Below are 13,327 nucleotides of genomic sequence, written 5' to 3' on the forward strand. Positions count from 1 at the left end.
ATCTTCAACAAATGGTGCTGGTCTAACTAGATGTCTACATGTAGAAAAATGCAAATAGATCCATATTTATCACCCTGAATAAAACTAAAGTCCAAGTGGATCAAAGACCTCAATACAAAACCAGACACACTAAACATGTTAGAAGAAAAAGTAGGGAAGAGCCAAGAACTCATTGGCACAAGAGAAAACTTCCTGAACAGAACACCAACAGCACAGGCTCTAAGATCAACAATCAATAAATCTGACCTAATGAAACTGAAAAGCTTCTGTAAAGCAAAGGACACTGTCATCAGAACAAAACGACAGCCTACAGATTGGGAAAGGATCTTCACCAAACCTATATCTGACAAAGGGTTAATATCCAGAATATATAAAGAACTCAAGAAGTTAAAAAGCAACAAATCAAGTAATCCAATTTAAAAAAAATGGATTACTAAACAGAGCTAAACAGAGGATAATCTGTAGAGGAATATCGAATGGCAGAAAAACAAAGAAATGCTCAACATCCTTAGTCATGAGGAAAAGGCAAATCAAAACGACTCTGAGATTTCCCCTGACACCCATTAGAATGGCTAAGATCAAAAACTCAAGTCTCAATACATGCTGGAGAGGATGTGAAGAAATGGGAACCCTCCTCCACTGCTGGTGGGAATGTGAACTTGTACAACTTTGGAAATCAATCTGGTGCTTTCTCAGACAATTAGGAATAACGGTTCCTTGAGATCCAGCTATACCACTCCTAGGCATATATCCAAATATGCTCAAGTATACAATAAGGACATTTGCTCAACCATGTTCTTAGCAGCTTTATTCATAATAGCCAGAACCTGTAAACAACCTAGATGTCCCTCAACGGAGTAATGGATACAAAAAATTGTGGTACATTTATACAATGGAATACTACTCAACAATCAAAAACAAGGAAATCATAAAATTTGCAGGCAAATGGTAGGATCTAGAAAAGATCATCTTGAGTGAAGTATCCCAAAAGCAGAAAGTCACACACGGAATATACTGACTTATAAATGGATACTAGACATATAATATAAGATAAATGCACTAAAATCTGTACACCTAAAGAAGCTAAGCAAGAACAAGGAGTCTGGATAAGATGATCAATCCTCAATAAGAAAGACAAACAGAATGGACATTGGAAGAAGAAGAAAACAGGAAACAGGACAGGAGCCCACCACAGAGGGCCTCTGAAAAACTCTACCCAGCAGTGTATCAAAGCAGATGCTGAGACACATAACCAAACGTTGTAAAATGTGCAAGGAATCTTATGAAAGAAGGGAGAGATAGTAAGACCTGAAGAATACAGGAGCTCCACAAGGAGAGCAAGAGAACAAAAACATCTGGGCTGAGACTGATACTCCAACCAAGGACCATTCTCGGATATAACCTAGAACTCCTGCTCAGATGTAGCCCATGGCAGCTCAGCATACATGTGGGGTTCCCTAGTAGGGGAACAGGGACTGTCTCTGACATGAACTCAGTGGCTGGCTCTTTGATCACCTCCCCCTGAGGAGGACAATGCAGCCAGTCCTGATGAGACCTGATAAACTAGGGTCAGATGGAAGGGCAGGAGGACCTCCCCTATCATTGGACTTGGAGAGGGACATGGGAAGAGATGAGGGAGGAAAGGTAGGTGGGAATGAGGGAGGGGGATACAGCTGAGATACAAAGTGAATAAACTGTAATTAATATAAAAAATTAAAATTTTTTTGAAAAATAAAAGAAAGTGATGCTTATAAACATACAAGAAGCCTACAGAATACAAAATAGATCAGACCAGAAGAGAAAATCCTCCTGCCACCATAATAATCAAAATGCTAAATCTACAGAACAAAGAAAAATATTAAAAGCTGCAAGGGAAAAAAGGCCAAGTAACATATAATGACAAATCTATCAGAATAATACCTGACTTCTCAGCAGAGACCATAAAATCCAGAAGGGCCTGGGCAGATGTCTTGCAAACCTTAAGAGACCGCAGATGTCAGTCCAGACTACTATGCCCAACAAAGCTTTCAAATAGATGAAGAAAACAAGATATTCCACAACAAAACTGAATTTAAACAATATTTATGCATAAACCCAGCCCTGCAGAGGATAGTAGAAGGAAAACTCTTGCCTTTAGGTAACCACACCCAAAACACATAGGATATAAATAATTTCACTACAGCAAAACAAAAAGTAGAACAGCACACAAACACACTACCTCAACCAACATCAAAATAAAAGGAACTAACAGTCACTGGTCATTAATATCTCTCAATATCAATGTACTGAACTCTCAATAAAAAGAGACAGACTGACAAACAGAATGGATGCATAAACAAGACCCAACATTATGCTGCATAAAAGAAACACATCTCAGCCACAAAGATAGTCATTACCTGAGAGTAAAGAGCTGGAAAAGGTTTTCAAAGCAAACAAATCCAAGAAGCAAGCTGAAATATCCATTCTAATAAGCAAGAATTGAGGAAGGATACTTCATATTCATCAGAAGAAAATTCCACCAAGAAGACATCTCAATTCTTAACATATACATGCCAAATACAAAGGCACCCACATTTGTAAAAGAAACATCAATAAAGCCTAGACTGCACATCAATCCCAACACATTAATAGTGGGAGATTTCAACATACCACTCTCTACTAAAGGACAGGTCAATGAAACAGAATCCAAAAAGAGAAATAATGACACTAATAGACATCATAAATAAAATGGACCTAACAGACATCTACAGAAATTTTCACCCAAACAAATCCAATTGTTTCTAGTTCTTTATATATATTATTACATATTAAACCACTAACAGATGTGTAATAGGAAATTATCTTTTCCAACTCTGTTGCATGCTGTTTTATCTGAATGATAGTATTCTGGGGGAGGAGAAGGAGAGGAGAAGAAGAAGGGATTGCAGGAATGGGAGGACACGAGGGAGGGGCTACAGCTGGGATGCAAAGTGAATATATTGTAATAAATAAAACTAAATAAAATGCTGGGGGAAAAGAAAAGCACATTCTAATATTTCTGTGTTTCTTAAAGAAACCAATATTTAATAATGTCACTACATTTCAAGTCTATGATCAATTTTGGAGAAAGTAACATGAGGTTTTGAGAAGCATTTGTATTATTTTGTGTTTGGGGTGAAATTTTCTGTAAATATCCATTACGTTTATTCGGTTTATCATGGAGCTAACTGATTAGCTCCATTGTTTCTGTTTAGTTTTTTTCTAGATGATATGTCTATTGGCAAGAATGCAGTATGATAGTCCCTTACTATAGGTGCATTAGGGGTTCAATATATGATTTAAGCTATAGTAGTGCTCCTTTTGTGAACTTGGGTGCCCTTGTGTTTGGTGCATAGACGTTATATTGCAATATCCTCTTGGTGCACTTTTTTTCCTTTAATGGGTATGTAGTGTCCTTCCCTAGCTCTTCTGATTAGTTTTGTTTTGAGTCTATATTGTCAATATCTTGCTTTTTAAGTCCATTTAAACAGGACTGAAGGATTCTTGGCCCAACTTGCCAAAAGAAAGGGGGACTTAAATTAACATAATCAGAAATGAACAAAGAAACATTACAACAGACACACAAAAAAATTACAATGGAATATTTTTAAAAGCTTATACTCTATCTGGAAAGCATAAAAGAAATGGATGAATTTCTAGATTCAGCCAAGCCACCAAAATTAAACCAAGAAAAAATCAGCAACCTAATAAACCTGTAACTAGTAAGACTGAACTAGTAATAAAAAGACTCCAAAAGAAAGCCTATGGTCAGCTGGATGCACAGCAGAATTCTATTGTTCAAAGAAGATTTACAGCCTATACTTTTTTTTTTCTATTCAAAAAAACAGAAACAGAATGAATCCCAAACTCTCTTTCTCAAAGCCAATATCACTCTAATACCAAAATCATGGAAAGACAACATAAAAAGAGAAAGCTACAGAAGATCCAAGATGGCAGCACTGAAAGGACACTGTATCTGGTAAGTAGGACAGCAGTAACTGCACAGTGACCAACAGACTGAACTCTTATCCCTAAAACACCAGTGATTGTGTTTCCCAGGTTGAGAGGAAACCCTACGGTGTGGGAAGCAATCGGGTCCATTCTCAGCTAAACCCCTGAAGAGTTTCTGGGCACTGACAGGCACAGAGCCACATGCCTGAGTGCTCTGATTCCCATCCCAGACTGAACTGTGGGCACCAAAACACCAAAGACTAGGATTTCCAGTTGAGAGAAAACCCCACGGTGAAGGAAGCAATTGGGACCAAACCTCAGGTCACCCACACAATCCCTGGAAAAGGTCCAAGAGTCTGGTAGGCACTCAGCTACCAGCCCAGAGACCTGCCTGAGCACCCAACTCACTTCTGCCCCAGACAGAACTGTGGGCCCCAAGGCACCAGTGACAGGGTTTCTCTGTTGGGAAGAAATCCAACGGTGAGGAAAACAATGGGTCTGACCTCAGAGCACTCAGCCGAATCCTCCTCCAAAAAAAAAAAAAAAAAAACATTCTTGGGAAAAGTTTCTGGGTTCCTCCAGGCACCCAGCTGCCAGTGAAGAGCAAACCACCTGTGCCTGTGTGCCCTACTCACCATCCCAGACTGAACTGTGAACCCCAAAACTCCACAGAGTGGGGTTCCCTATCAGGAGGAAATCCCATGGTGGAAGAAACATCAGGTCCAACCTCAAGACACCTAGCTCTGGAAAAGTTTCTGGGTAGTGCATTCTCCAGACTCTAGCCTTCTGCTGCATGCAGGACTTGTGTGCTCACCTGTTACTGATTACCACTTGGGTACTGGGGCACAGAGTTCCAACATCAGACCTACAGAAGCCTGGGATCCATGGGTTCAGCACCAGATACAGCACCAAGGTGCAACCTGTCTCCCTAGCTAAACTGACCAAACTGCAGGGCTCCCTGCCTCTTCAAGAGAGCGGTGCCCAGCAAACACAATGTAAGAACAGCAGCAGCAGTCCACTAAATTCAGAGGAAGTAACCCAGTGGCAGGGCAGGTGTCTCCAGGACTACTCCTGGTGAGAGGAGACCCTCCCTGACTACCAACAACCACAGTTATCACACAGGTCTATACACATGAGGTGAGCTTTGGCAATTCCTGAGAAGCACCAGCCATTCAGTAACCATACCCAAAAAGCTGATGAGGCCTCCTTCAGGAACAACCATCTTCCTGTCAAGGGGATTCTCCCCACCTCAGGATTCCAGGAGGTACCAGAAACTAACAGCCAATGCCTGAGACAGCCAGATAGGTAGAGGCCAGCATAAAAGCACAACCAACAAAAGCAAAAGAAATATGGCATCTCCAGAACCCAGTTATCTAGGGGCAAGCAGCCCTGGATGCACCTTCATAAGTGAAATTCAGGAAGATGATCTTACATCTATGGTTATGAAGAAACTAATGGAGGAAACAAATAAAATGCATAAAGAATTAAAGGAAGATAAAGTCAAACAGATTACGGCCATCTGTAAAGAAAGAGAAGACGATAAAGTCACACAGATTATGGCCATCCATAAAGAAATGGAAGAAGATAAAGTCAAATGGAGTATGGCTATCCTTAAACACAGGAAGATACAGCCAAACAGTTTGTGGCCTTCAGAGAGGAAATAATTAAGTCATTGAAAAAAATAAAAAGAAACAGAAGAATGTTCAAACAAACAACTGAAGAAATGAAGGAAAAATACAGTCAGACAGGTGAAGGAAATCAATGGTGCAAGAATGGTGCAAGAGCTGAAGATAGAACTGGAAATATTAAAGAAAACACAAACGGAGAAAATCATGGAGAGGGAGAACTTAGGAAAGAAAACAGGAACTACAGAAGTAAGCATAACCAATAGACTATAAGAGATGGAAGAAAGAATCTCAGGCGTGGAAGATACAGTAGAAAAAATCGATGTATCCTTCAAAGAAAATGTTAAATCTAAAAAACTCCTAACACAAACCATCCAAGAAATTCAAGATACCATGAAAAGGCAAAACCTAAGAATAAGAGGAATAGAGGGAAAAAGAATATTTACATCTCCAAGGGGCAGAAAATATTTTTAACAAAATCACAGAAGAAAAATTTCCCAACTTAAAGGAGAGGTCTATAAGCAAACAAGAGGCCTACAGAACACCTAGTAAATTACACCAGAAAAGAAAATCCTCCCATCACATAATAATCAAAACAGTAAGTATACAGAACAAAGAAAAAGTACTAAAAGTTGCAAGGGAAAAAGGCCAAGTAATATATAATGGCAAACCCATCAGAATCATGTCCGGCTTCTCAACAGAGACTATGAAAGCCAGAAGGGCCTTGATGGACATCATCCAGACCCTAAGAGAACATAGATGTCACCCTGGACTATTATATCCAGCAAAATTCTCAGTCCTCATAAATGGAGAAAACAAGATATTCAACGACAAAAACAAAGTTCAACAATACCTACCCACAAATCCAGTGTAACAGAAGATACTAGAAGGAAAAATACAACCCAGGAAAACTAATTACAGTCAGATAAACACAGGAAATAAATATCCTCACTATAGCAAAAGTAAAAGTAGCCAAGCACACAAACACACTACTACAATGAACATCAAAATCAATGGATTTAACAGCCACTGATCATTAATCTCTCTCAACATCAATGGACTCAACTCTCCAATAAAAAGACACAGACTAACAGAATGGATGCATAAACAAGACCCAACAATCTGTTGCATACCAGGAACAAAGATAGACATTACCTGAGAGTAAAGAGCTGGAAGATGATTTTCCAACAAAATGGACCCAAGATGCAAGCAGGAGTAGAGATTCAAATATCTAATAAAATTAGATTTTCAACCAAAATTAATCAAAAAGGGTGGAGAAGGTCACTTCATACTCATCAAAGGAAACTTCCACAAAGAAGAGATCACAATTCTGAACATCTATGCCCCAAATACAAGGGCACCCACGTTTGCAAAAGAAACAACTTAAACAGCATATAGATCCCAACACATTATTAGTGGGAGACTTCAACACCCCCCTCTCAACAAAAGACAGGTCAACAAAACAGAAATTAAACAAAGAAATAATGACTCTAATAGAGGTCATGAATCAAATGGACCTCACAGACATCTACAGAACCTTACACCCAAACACAAAAGAATTTACCTTCTTCTCAGCACCTCATGGAACCTTCTCCAAAATAGACCATATAGTTGGTCATAAAGCAAACCTCAACAGATACAAGAAGATTGAAATAATCCCTTGTATCCTATCTTACCACCATGGACTAATGCTGGACCTAACAGCAACAGAACTAGCAAAAAGCCTACACACACATGGAAACTGAACAACTTAATACTCAAGGACATCTGGGTCAGGGAAAGACTAAAGGAAGAATTAAAGACTTTCTAGAACTCAATGAAAATGAAGGCACAATATACTCAAACTTGTGGGAGAAAATGAAAGCAGTGCTAAGAGGAAAGTTCATAGCATCAAAACATCTCATACAAGTAACTTAACAGCTCACCTGAAAGCTCTAAAAAAAGAAGAAGAAGAAGAAGAAGAAGAAGAAGAAGAAGAAGAAGAAGAAGACGCACCCAAGAGGAATAGATGGCTGGAAATAATCAAACTCAGGACTGAAATCAATAAATTAGAAACAGATAAAACAATTAAAAGAATCAATGAAACCAAGAGCTGGTTCTTTGAAAAAATCAACAAGATAGACAAACCTTTAGCCAAACTCACTAAAAGGCAGAGAGACACTATCCAAATCAGCAAAATAAGAAATGAAAAGCAGGACATAACAACAGACACTGAGGAAATCCAAACAATCGTTAGGTCTTACTTTAAAAGCCTATATGCCACAAAATTTGAAAATCTAAATGAAATGGACAATTTTCTAGATCAATTCCACTTACCAAAGCTGAATCAAAACCAGGTAAATGAATTAAATAGTCCTATATTGCCTAAGGAAATAGAAGCTGTCATCAAAAGTCTCCCATGCAAAAAAAGCCCAGGGCCAGATGCTTTCAGCGCAGAATTCTACCAGACCTTCAAAGAAGAGCTAACTCCAATTCTCTTCAAACTATTCTACAAGATAGAAACAGAGGGAACACTACCAAACTCATTCTATGGAGCCACAGTCATCTTGGTAACTAAAATTCACAAAGACCCAAAAAGAAAGAGAATTTCAGGCCAATCTCCCTTTTGAACATTGACGCAAAAATACTCAACAAAATATTTACAAACCAAATCCAAGAGCACATAAAAGATACCATCCACCATGACCAAGTAGGCTTCATCCAGGTATGCAGGAGTGCTTCAATATATGGAAATCCATCAATGTAATGCACCATATGAACAAGCTGAAAGAAAAAAAAAAAACATGATAATCTCCTTAGATACTGAAAAAGCATTTGACAAAATCCAACACACATTCAGGTTTAAAGTCTTCAAGAGATCAGGGATACAAGGCACATACCTAAACATAGTAAAGGCAATATACAGCAAGCCTATAGCCAACATCAAACTAAACAGAGAGAAACATATATCAATCCCACTGAAATCAGGGACAAAAGAAGGTTGTCCATTCTCTCCATATCTCTTCAACATAGTTCTGAAAGTCCTTGCTAGAGCAGAAAAAAAAAAAAAGGAGATCAAGGGGAAACAAATCATAAAGGAAGAAGTCAAACTATCACTATTTGCAGATGATATGATAGTATACATGAGTGACCCCAAAATTTCTACCAGAGAACTCCTACAGCTGATAAAACACCTTCAGCAATGTGACCGATACAAAATTAACTCGAAAATATCACTAGCCCTTCTGTATACAGAACACAAACAGGCAGAGAAAGAAATTAGGGAAACAACAACCTTCACAATAGCCACAAATGACATAAAGTACCTTAGTGTAACCCTAACCAAGGAAGTCAAAGACTTGTATGAAAAAAATTTCAAGTCTCTGAAGAAATAATTATAAGAAGATATGAGAAGATAGAAAGATCTCCCATGCTCATGGCTTGGCAGGATTAACATAGTAAAAATGGCCATCTTACCAAAAGCAATCTATAGATCTAATGCAATTCCCATCAAATTGCCAACACAATTCTTTATAGACCTGGAAAGAAAAATTCTCAACTTCGTATGGAATAACAAGAAACCGAGAATTGCTAAAACAATCCTCTACAATAAAAGATCTTCTGGAGGTATCTCCATCCCTGATCTTAAGCTGTACTATAGAGCAACAGTTATAAAAACTGCACGGTACTGGCATAGAAACAGAATGGTGGATCAATGGAACCGAACAGAAGACCCAGAAATAAACCCACACACTTACGGACACCTGATTTTTGACAAAGATGCCAAAACCATACAATGGAAAAATGATAGCATCTTCAACAAATGGTGCTGGTCCAACTGGATGTCTACATGTAGAAAAACGAAAATAGATCCATACTTGTCACCCTACATAAAACTACAGTCCAAGTGGATCAAAGACCTCAACATAAAACCAGACACATTAAATTGGCTAGAAAAAAAAGGAGGGGAATACCCTAGAACTCATTGGCACAGGAGACAACTTCCTGAACAGAACACTAACAGCACAGGCTCTAAGAGCATCAATCAATAAATGGGACCTCATGAAACTGAAAAGCTTCTGTAAAGCAAAGGACACTGTCATCAAAACAAAGTGACTGCCTACAGTTTGGGAAAGAATCTTCACCAACCCTTTATTTGACAGAGAACTCATATCCAGTATATATAAAGAACTAAAGAAGCTGAAAAGCAGCAAACCAAGTAATCCACTTAAAAAATGGGGAACAGAGCTAAACAGAGAACTCTCTGCAGAGGAATATTGAATGGCAGAGAAACATTTAAAGAAATGCTCAACCTCATTAGCCATTAGGGAAATGCAAATCAAAACAACCCTGAGATTTCACCTTACACCCATCAGAATGGCCAAGATGAAAAACTCAAGTGACAACACATGCTGGAGAGGTTGTGGAGAAAGGGGAACCCCTCTCCACTGCTGGTGGGAATGTAAACTTGTACAACCATTCTGGAAATCAATCTGGCGCTTTCTCAGACAACTAGGAATAGCGCTTCCTCAAGATCCAGCCATACCACTCCTAGGCATATATACAAAAGAGGCTCAAGTACACAAAAAGGACATTTGCTCAACCATGTTTGTAGCAGCTTTATTTGTAATAGCCAGAAGCTGGAAACAGCCCAGATGCCCCTCAACTGAAGAATGGATGCAGAAATTGTGGTACTGTAAGACCTGGGGTCTCACAGCTCAGGAGTTCAAGATCGCGCCCTTCCCAGAAACTCCCCCAGACCAAGATTCGTTGCAAAAGCAAGAGGTTTATTAACCATTGCGCAATAGGGTCACCCCTGCCGGTCAGCAAAGAGTAGTACGGGGAGACAAAGGCCTTTAGGTTTTTAAAAGAAAAATTGCGGGAGATTTGAAGTTGCAGTCTTGGCAATTTAGGATTGGATGAGGAAGCTATAAAGTAAGATAATTGGTTAGTCTTAGGTGCTCAAGCTTGGCCAGTCCTGCCAAGTGTGGATGCAGCTGCAATTGAAGGTGGGGGTGGTTAGCTCATCCTTGAAGATTAGGGGCTATAGACTTTTGGCTGGAGGTCAAAAGCTACTCGGAAGAAGTCTAGATTTGTTGCTAAGAAATGCTATCTCAAAGACAGGAGTTTTTCTTTTTGCTGAGTGAAGGTCATTGCTTGCTTGCCTTTTTTTTATCTGTCCTCATAGATAGGGTCACATTTTTCCATTCTCTGGAAAGGTACTAAGCGGCTTTAGCTTAGCCTGAACCTAAAACTCAAAACTATAGGCTTTAGAAGACATACAGGTTACAAAGTTAGTCTAACCCTTTCAGTACATCTATACAATGGAGTATTACTCAGCAATGAAAAATAAGGAAATCATGAAATTTGCAGGTAAATGGTGGGACCTGGAAAGGATCATCCTGAGTGAGTTGTCCCAGAAGCAAAAAGACACACACGGTATATACTCACTCATATAAACATACAACATAGGATAAACCCACTAAAATCGGTACATCTAAACAAACTAAGAAAAAGAGAGGACCCTAACTAAAATGCTCAATCCCCATCCTGAAAGGCAAAGAGGATGGACATCAGAAGAAGAAGAAAACAGGAAACAACCTAGGAACCTGCCACAGAGGGCCTCTGAAAGAATCTGCCCTGCAGACTATCAAAGCAGATGCTGAGCCTGATGGCCAACTGTCGGGCAGAGTGAATGGAATTTTATGTAAGAAGTGGGAAATAGCAAGAGCTGGAGAGGACAGGAACTCCACAAGGAGAGCAACAGAACAAGAAAATTTGAACACAGGGAACTTCCCAGAGACTCATACTCCAACCAAGGACTATTCATGGAGATAACCTAGAACCCCTGCACAGGTGTAGCCCATGGCAGTTCAGTGTCCAAGTGGGTTACATAGTAATGGGAAGAGGGACTGCCTCTGACATAATCTGATTGGCCTGCTCTTTGATCACCTCCCCCTGAGGGGGGAGCAGCCCTACCAGGCCACAGTAGAGTACAGTGCAGCCACTTTTGATGAGAACTGATAGTCTAAGATCAGAAAGGAGAGGAGAACCTCCCCTATCAGTGGACTTGGGGAGCGGCATGCATGCAGAAAGGGGAGGAAGGGTGGGATCGGGAGGGGAGGAGGGGGGGCTTATGGGGGGATACAAAAGGAATGAAGTGTAATTAATAATAATAATAATAATTTTAAAAAAAGATAAAAAAAGAAAACTATCAAGCCCACCCCAAGTAACATACTTCCTCCAGCAGAGCTGTATTTCCTAAACATTCAGAAATGATACCACCAACTGAGAAGGATACATTTCTCTAACTTCAAACCTACATGTTTGATTTCTGTTACATGAAGGAATCCATGAAGAAGAAAAACTCTGTATATAACCCCGTATTTGCCTCTATACCTGAGTTACAGGAATGTAAAACATTCATGAGTAAACATATATTAGTTTAAGAATTTGTTTTAATTTACATTATGTGATATCAGTGTGTCTTTGTGATTTATGTGTCTTTCCATTCTGGTTTCCATGAAGACCATACCCTTTGATCTTCTTGTACCAGGAATTACAGGAAGTTTTCAAAAATCTGACCTAGGTCCTGGGAATGAACTTGTCTTAACTGCACAGCCATGTCTCTAGTACTGTGACTATCTTAAATCCTTCATATATCTTCTTGATGTCAAGAAGCAGAAAAGAATTCATAGAAGAGAGCAACCCTATTTATATATAAGATTTGATGACTTTAGACATAATAAATGTATTCATTTTCAAGAAAGGAAACTTTTTTAATTTGTTGTTTTTTTTTTTTGAGAGCCTTGGAGGAAGCAAATTATTTACCATGTTCACTTACATGTAATGGAGGAGATCACCAATTATTGTTGTGGTCTGTATTTTGAAACACTGGAGTAGTTATTGAAGGTTGCTGTATGTGTGGAAAATATGTTCACAGAAGTTTATTAGGTCATTCTGATATTCTTTCTGTGGCTGCTGTTCATCTTCTAATGCATTTCCACTTGGTGATAGTATTTTTCTACTGCAACATATACAATGGGATCCCCATCATCTATGTGGTCCATTGCTTATTTATATCAGGCAGTATGTGATCATACTTGTCAAGAAAGGGTCTCTGAGAAAGCATAGTACTTTTGTTTTTCATGTTTTCACAAATTCCTTTAAGATGTTTGTTTTCAAGCCTTGCTTGTATGTTAGTAATTAGTGAAGGCTACATTTGAAGTCTTGATTCTCAGGTGGCAGCCTTCTGAGTATAAGTACATTGGTGGAAGATATTCCCCCAATGTGTTCTGTTTTGTCAACATGTTTTTACCAACGTTAATGTTAAAATGCTTAAAGTATGTGTGTGTGTGTAGGTAGGTAGGTATATATTATTTAAAGTTCCGTGCTTCCTCATGTTCCCTTATTTACTATATGGCACATCCTCTTGAAGTACTGCCTTCCAAGAGAATTATCTAAAGGTGCTAGATAATGTAACAGCAATGAGATTTATTTCAAATAAACAAGTTTTGTGTGTGGGATGTGACTATGGGTCTTTAGGCCATGACAGATAAGTGAAGAGTGTGTGACAGCTTTGTGGGGTTTATTTTGGTCACTGTTATATGATGTTCAAGGACATGTTGCCAGTTTTGCATACCACAAACACTCCCTACTGAGCTCATTGATACTCAAATAAACTTAGTTGAAACATTACATCAGTAAAAATAAATAAATAAATAAATAAATAAATAAATAAATAAATAAATAAA

Source organism: Psammomys obesus, unplaced genomic scaffold (assembly GCF_907164565.1).
Source record: "Psammomys obesus unplaced genomic scaffold, mPsaObe1.curated_primary_1811, whole genome shotgun sequence".
Taxonomy (NCBI): domain Eukaryota; kingdom Metazoa; phylum Chordata; class Mammalia; order Rodentia; family Muridae; genus Psammomys; species Psammomys obesus.